The sequence below is a fragment of the Triticum dicoccoides genome, chromosome 2B (assembly GCF_002162155.2).
Source record: "Triticum dicoccoides isolate Atlit2015 ecotype Zavitan chromosome 2B, WEW_v2.0, whole genome shotgun sequence".
Lineage (NCBI taxonomy): Eukaryota > Viridiplantae > Streptophyta > Magnoliopsida > Poales > Poaceae > Triticum > Triticum dicoccoides.
The window spans coordinates 653,561,663-653,570,078 of NC_041383.1; positions in this window are offsets into that span (position 1 = coordinate 653,561,663).

Sequence of the window (8,416 nt, forward strand, 5' to 3'; positions counted from 1 at the left end):
ATAAGGGGACACGATCTCTGCTTTGACGAGACGTGCCAAGGAAACCGCCTCGCTAAATGCGCTGAGGTGGAACAGTAAAACGATTCGAATAAAGGCTTGGCCGTGGTGTGATGTCACGCTGCGGAATATGTCAGCAGATTAGATTTGTGCAGATATTATTCTCTCTGCGGTGGTATGTGGAACTTATTTTACAGAGCCGGACACTATCCTTGTGTTCGATGTCTTCTATGAAGTATTCGGAGGAGGAACCCGCCTTGCAATGCCGAAGACAATTTGCGTGCCGGACTCGTCGTCATTGAAGCCTGGTTCAGGGGCTACTGAGGGAGTCTTGGATTAGGGGTGTCCAGATGGCCAGACGATGACCTTTGGCCGGACTCCCGGACTATGAAGATACAAGATTGAAGACTCCGTCCCGTGTCCGGATGGGACTTTCCTTGGCGTGGAAGGCAAGCTTGGCGATTCGATATGAAGATCTCCTCCCATTGTAACCGATTCTATGTAACCCTTGCCCTCTCGGGTGTCTATATAAACCGGAGAGTTTTAGTCCGTAGGACGAACAACAATCATACCATAGGCTAGCTTCTAGGGTTTAGCCTCTCTGATCTCGTGGTAGATCAACTCTTGTACTACCCATATCATCAATATTAATCAAGCAGGAGTAGGGTTTTACCTCCATCGAGAGGGCCCGAACCTGGGTAAAAACATCGTGTCCCTTGTCTCATGTTACCATCCGCCTAGACGCACAGTTCGGGACCCCCTACCCGAGATCCGCCAGTTTTGACACCGACAGTGAGGCTGACTTTGGTAACCCGAACATGCCGCCTGGACTAGTGTCAGGCGCAGGGTGTTGTCATTTCACTGTGAGGACCGGATGAATAGTATTTTGACCATCAAGTGTACCACAGTTGTACTACTACTACTACTAGTAGGAACATGAGTACTCCAGTATTGTATAGCGGAAATAGGTCTCCCGTGCTAGCATGCCTGTTCACTTCATCATTCAGGTATCATCCATATTGCGAGCAGAACCTAATTCTCGTGCATGCCCAATCAACGCCCTGCCGCGATGCATGCAGTGGTCGTTCTGGTGCATCAAGGATGGCATGCCAATTGTTCCACACTTGAGAAGAGGAAAAATGGAAAGGTAGAACACAGCAGCAGAGGAAGAGAACGCTGGCTAACGAATCTGGGAGGGGATCGAGCAGGAAGTTAATGCTCCACGCCTAAAGGTTTTGGGAAAACCTGATTTTCATAAGGTGACTTATACTCACCTAAACGGAGGGAGTATTCCTTAACCAGAGAATGTTGTGTCTCCCACTCACGCGCTCAAAAAAAAGAAGCTACGACACATTTTTTTCTGTTTGCATAGGTCCCACCTATCAGGAAGGATGGGCACGTACACGAACAGGTACGACTCATCAATCTACCCGCATAGCCTTTTCGTTTAGTCTACCTAGCCGTCTAATCAACTGCCTGCACACCACTTCTCCCATTTACTTCTCCATCGGGAACCAATTCTCCTCGGCTTCTTCACCTCCCCTTCGTCTTCATTTGCATCCAAACCCCACTGCGTTCACATTGTTTTAACCTCTTTAAATAATCATCTACTACTTTAGTTAGACTAGCCATCTAATCCTAATTCTCCAAACCATAGCCCTCCGTTCCAGCGATTCCAAATGGCGAAAGAGATCGAGATGAAGGTTTTTAGCGTCCAACGTGTCCTCTTAGAAGGATCGATGCGCATAGTTGCCACCGACACCGTCCACCCAAGGGTTGTTCGGCAGTGGATCAACAATGTATCCAATTCCCTCGAAAAGGTAGAGATGACGGTCATCGGTCTCGACGTAGAGTACACGGAGCGTGCCCCTGGGAAGATCCAGCGCGCCGTCGTCCTTCAGTTGTGCCTTGAAGATGATGTTTTGGTGTACCACATCATACACTCGCCCTCCATACCAGGTGAGCTTCACGATTTCTTGTATCGGGAGGACGTATACTTCTGTGGGGCAGCCATCGAAGGGGACAAACAGAAGCTGGAGCCGTACAACCTTGATTTGAAAAGCATCGCTGACCTACAAACTAGAATCAAAATTCCTGTAGAAGATTGTGATAAACAGACACCATCCCTATTCAACGTAGCAAAATTTGTGCTCGGTACAAATCTTCAGAAGGGTGACGAAACGGTGGCATTAAGGTCGCCTGGATGGGAGAATTATCCCTTGACGTACGAGCGGATAAAATATGCTTCCCTCGATGCCCGTGTGAGTTTCGAGATAGCTGCAAGGTCTAAAGAGCTTGTTGCGAAGCCATCTGCCACAGAGAATGAGAACAAGAAGAAGAAGAAAAAGAAGAGAAGAAGAAGAAAAGGCTGCACCAGCAGGAGGGCATTATGGATGGATGAACTATTTCCTCTCTTGTAAAAAAAATATTCCCTCTCAGTGTATATTGATATAGATGGACTATTTCGATGGTGTGCATGTCTTTTTTTTGGAACAGAGTAGTAGCATGGGTCCGCTTGACTATAAGGAACTATTTATCCGCATATATAGCTTTCTCAGCTACTCCTTCCAGTGATCGGTATGCAGTGCATGTGTCCGTAGACATGACAACTTGTCCATGGAAGTTCAACTACGGCGACCATCATGTTTCATCTCGCGATTCCCACGACACCTCTCCAACCCACGGCACCACGCCCCCGACGTGCACCTCACCCCTCTCGGCCGCACCGCCCCTCTGCCTTTGTGTGCATGACATGTGGGCCACCTAAAATGCGGCGAGCATCAAGTTTCTACCACAGCCACACGCGATTCCCACAATGCTGCTCGAACCCATGACACCACACGTCCCCCGACCTACTGCTCACCCCTCTTGGCCCCACTGCCCCTCTGCCTTTGGGAGCATTACATGTGGACCAGTCACCTATCGTGTCCACATGTTATTAACTCAAAGGCGCTGAAGCTCAGTCCTGACGGCCCTGAGAGGGAAATGTAACTCCTGCGCCAGGGCTTGTGGTGCTCCCATGGCACGAACTCATGCCAAACTTGAGATTTGTTTCTTTACTATACATGCACGCAATGATTTAATGGACATTGTAATCTCAACATGTGATGGGGAGCTCAAAATTTGAATTTGAAACTTATAAAAGGAAAAGATTCAAAACAAATAAACTAGGAGAGAGTGAGTATATCGTAGGATGTGTCCCATACAAAATAAGTCCCCTGGTTTGTCACCACGAAGATGCGGTTAGAAAGGAGCACAACGTCTTCCTACTCGTACGACAACAAATCGGCCACAGACAGCATGGTCCGCCTTTGACCGCCATGTGCAAGGTTCGTGCTATCTTATTCAATCTCACTGTGGTTACATCGTACCAATTCATGCGGTGGCCTGTTGCATGGCTGATCCCAATGCTGGACAAAGGTTCTACGGGAACGGTGTCACCGTTGTAAATGTTGTGCAAATTGATGTTGGTACCCTCCCGTACATATGCAAGCCAATCTCCACTCGCACCGAGCCTAACCTGTGAAACAGTGGGCAGGGGGAGAATTTGGAAATGGACACGGAAGTAGTCTTTAGCATGCATTTACTACGTGATCAAACTCATCTTACCTGCTCATCGGAGGAAATCTGAGTGCCCCTCAACGTCGGCATCTCAAGGGGCGTCAACTTGCAACTACGGCCACGCCGCGCTGGAGAGACCCCCAAGGAAACATCCTCGTGCGTTCCACGAAACATCAAGATGCATTTGTATGAGTAGTTTATCTTGTGAGAGAGAAGGATGAACGAGGGAAGGCCTCTAGAGATAGAGATGGACACTACTACTACCAATGTGCTGGCCCGTGCGTTGCAGTGGATCCAAAGTAGTAGAATAATACTTGTTCACGTGCTTGAAATATAAACACTCTAGTTTTGATATACATGTATCAGCAGACATGACAGCGTGTCCATGAAAGTTGAACCACGGCGACCATCACGTTTCTTGTTTCTACCACTGCCACACCCACACGCAATTCCCACGATGCCGCTCCAACCCACGGCACGACGTCCCCCGACGTGTACATGGATCCTCTGACGTGGCTATCACTGCCTTGCCCTGCCTTTCCTTCACTGACAGGTGGGTTAGCCGCATTTAAGGTCCGCATGTCATTGACTCATAGGCCAGGCACTAAGCCACTGAAGTTCGGTCCCGTGGGCCCCGAGAGGGAAATGTAACTCCTGCGGCAGGCCTTGTGGTGCTCCCGCGGTACGAGCTCGTGCCAAAACTGGAATTTGTTTCTTACTACTACCAACTAGTACTAGTAAGGTACACATGCATTGCACGCATGAGATTCTGGTGGTTTGTGCATTATGCTTCTACATGTGGAGTTTTCTGGATTCTAACATGTGGCAAAATCTGGTGGAATGTAAGGTTAGGCAAGTTTGATTAACTTAGGTGAGTGTTTGGTTCAAGCCACACCTTAGGCAAGCCACACTAAGGCCCCACATGACATACACACAAAAAATGTGGCAAGATTCCCTTAGGCTTGCCAACTTGTGGCTCTCATTTTGAAGAACTAATAACTTTGCCTAAGCTTAGTTGTGGCAAAGTTAGTCATGAATTAAGGGGCTGTTTGGTTCCTAGCCACACCTTGCCACACTTTGCCACACCTAACCTTAGGCAAGTTTGACCAAGTTAGGTAGGTGTTTGGTTCTAGCCACACCTAAGGCAAGGATTTTTTTTATGAGCAGTGAGCCCCACATGTGATAGAAATAAAAAGTGTGGCAAGATTCCCTTAGGCAAGCCAAAGTGTGGCTAACAATTTGAGCAACTCAACTAAGGCAAGTGTGGCAAAAATCATTTGGCAATATATGGCAAAGATAGTCACAATCCAAACAACCCCTAATTCAACCATGGAGTCTTCTAGATTATACATGTGGCAGAATCTGGTGGATGACATCCAACGGCCAGTAGTTCTCGGATTTGCCATCTTTGTACCATCGGATTGGCTTCATCCAACGACCAACTTTCAAAGTTTTTTCACACACTATATAGGGGGTATAGACATAGATGTGCCGGTCCGTTGCAATGGATCCAAATTATATCTATTTAGTGGAGTGCACTCTAAACACATTATCTATTTATTTCTCTCTAACCTTTCGTAGCCATGCAACTAAGCCACATAAGCTTCATGGGTGCCCCCCACATCATATTATTCGTACTACGTTGGTTGAAAAAAAAAGATAAATCACCCAAAACAAGATCTTCCCATTTTTTGTTCCTACGATGTTGTGCCGTGCACGTACCTGCTAGTTGTATAGTGGTAGTACTAGTAATATAGTTAGGAGTACAAACTTGGTACTAGTAGGAGTAGTACTAGTATGGAATGCTCCTACTCTATCAACGAGCCCCATCTGACACCGAATTTCTTGGCTTACGTGCTACAGCTAGATCTTCCCCTTGTTTCTGTTTTCCAACCCGGCGGCGGGCGGGGTGTCGGTTTGCTCAATGGCGGTCCCACATGAAAGTGAAAATGCTAGGAAACACGCCTTCCCTAAGCTATGTGTCGTGTCGGACGGGCCGTGGAGTACTCCCAATTCCCGGGCATGTGGGGGTGCGACGCGAACGCGGCAGGCTTTTTTCCTTTTACTAGCAATGTGCCCGTGTGTTGCGACGAATCCAAAGTAGTAGAATAGTAGTATTTGTTCACAAACTTGAAAGAAATCACTATTGTTTTGATATACTCCTAATATATTACTCCCTCCGTACCTAAATATTTGTCTTTTTTGAGATTTCAAATGGACTATCACATACGGATTATATAGACATATTCTAGTGTTTCTACCAAGATGCCCGTGTGTTGCACGAAGTTGATGGAAAAGGTAAGAACAACTTATAAATTGACGGATGAAGTACTAGTTACAGTGATGCATATAATTAAGCAAAGGGATCGCACATGTCGGTATTGACTGGAACGAGAATGCAACAGCGCAATAAGAATTAAGGCCACGATGATGCAATCGCAGTGGTGGTTACAGAAGGCAAGAAGAAAGATGGATCCATGAACGTACGACCTACTCCTCCTCAACTTAGTGCGCCGTTCCACCGACCGGCGGCTAAGGAGCGGCAGCTTTTGTGGCGAGGTCGAGGTGCTTCTCAGCAAAGGCATCCAAGGCTTCCAGCCGATTGAGGAAGGCCAACGTCGTAGCGTCCTCGCTGGCCTTATAGATACCTATGTACACGATTTGCTCATACACGTGGATGTGTAGGTCAACGAATTCTTGCAGGGCGAGGCGCCTCGCAGTGAGCGCGACCTCCAGGTGGACATTCATCGTGGCGATGGAGGGCAGTCGCAGGGCCACCAGTGCTTGAAAGAGGTTCTGGCCGTGGAGGCCGATTAGGGTGGCAGGCAATGAGCAGCCCGGGCGTGCGGGCTCAAGGAGTACGGCGATGTTGTCCGCAAGCTTCTTGAGGATGGTGAACTTGTAGCTCGTGGCAACGATCATTTGGTCCAAGTGAGAGTCGTAGTTGGCGTCGACGGCGGCCATCCACCTGCCGGTCTCCAACACCGTCTGGAGACGATCCTTGGCGCCATGCCGCAGGCCAGCATCGTGGACCATCTGGCGCAGCCGCTGGCCGCTCACGCGCATCGCCGCCATGGGTCTGGAGTGAGCTCTTTTGCGCTTAGTGTAGGTGCATAGACAAATGCTTAGGTGCGTACGATGTGGTAGATGCATTGGAATGGAGGGACGCCTTTATATGAGGGCAATGAGGGCAAACTGTGTTGCATTCACATCATGCAGCCTCTTTTCCCGGACCTCCTCCCATTACTTCCCTCATGCATTAATTGAAGGAGGATGCACTGGCCGTTCAACATATCGGGAACCGCTACTCCCTCCCTCGTCTGCATTAAAGCCATATCGGAAACTGCGCCGCCCGCTATCAAATCGAATACTCCCTCCGTCTAGGTGAGTATTAAGTCATCTTACGAAAACCAAATAGTAAACACATAGGCATGGTGCATTAACTCTCACGTTGTTTCTTATTTTTTGACATAAATAGAGGAATCAACCAATAAGAGATGTGGGGCTTGTATGCTTTTAATGACTTGAGATTATTAAACATGACATGCAGTGGTCAGTTCGTTGCACAAGAACAAATACAACCCACGTCAGTACACACGCATCTTATAGCATCACATCCAATGGCTATAAAAGATGAATGAGACCAAATTATATCTCATCTAGATGAGTTCTAGCAAAACTGTATTAATAATACTTAGTACTCCTGCGCCATGTATCATATATTAGTATCATGTAGTACTTTATTTATTGCCATGTATGACACATAGTACTCAACTCTCTCTCTTTCTTCATTTAATTCTATGACACCTCATCAAAATTGCTAAGGCTAGTACCATTACAACCAGCCTTAGCAAATACTCCCTAAACATTAAGTTCTCTCGTTTTCCTCTCCACCTTGGTCACCTAGACGGAGGGAGTATACTGCGCGGGCTTTTCCTGCGCGGTAGGAGGTGGGGCAGTTCCGCCTAGTCGGTTCGACAGAGACGCGAGAAGACGAGGGAGTAGGCTGCTGCAAACGTACGGCTGTGTGATTTGACATCGGGTTACTGCTGGACAGGTGGGGGCCCATGATTTGACTTGCCATTATCATTTTAACTTTGGCGCTACGACCGGCATGAGTCTCCCAATTCCTGACCACCTCCATATAGGTGCCTCTCCCAATGCTCCACCATGCAGTAGAGGCTAGCTCTTGCATGAGAGCCCACTTCTCCACTTTTTCCTTGCCTCTCTTTCCTCCACATATGCAAAAATGCCATGTAAAGCGCACTATTGTACTTAGGTTGGTTGTAATGGAGAGTATCATATACTAGTATCATGCATATGATACTTTTGTATGACACTACATCCGTAATGCATAGTATCTCATGTGTTGGTATCATAGGATAGTTTATTTATTGTCATGCATGACACATAGTAGCACATCATTTAATATGATACTACATTAAGTATCATATTATGATGCTCAACTCTCTATTTTCTTCATTTAATTCGACGTCACCTCATCAAGATTGCATAGTTGGCATGCATGATACTACTCCCATTACAAGCAGCCTTACTTGCTCCTACAAGTGCTAAGCTTGCCACATAGACATAAAGTCTGATGTGGCAAGTTAATCAAGAAGAAAGAGACTAGTTTGGTGACCCAAGGAAGAAATGGTGCTAAGCGCGTGTACCTAGGTGAAAAGACAATTTTGAGTCTATAGCTAATTAAATGAAGCAAACTTAGCAACACCATTTCATTGGAAGAGGTCACTCCTTGGCAAATGCAATAAATACTACTACTCCCTGTGTCCTAGTGTCAAAAACATTCTTATATTATGGGACGGAGGGAGTACGAAGAAAGAGATAGAGAGGAGTA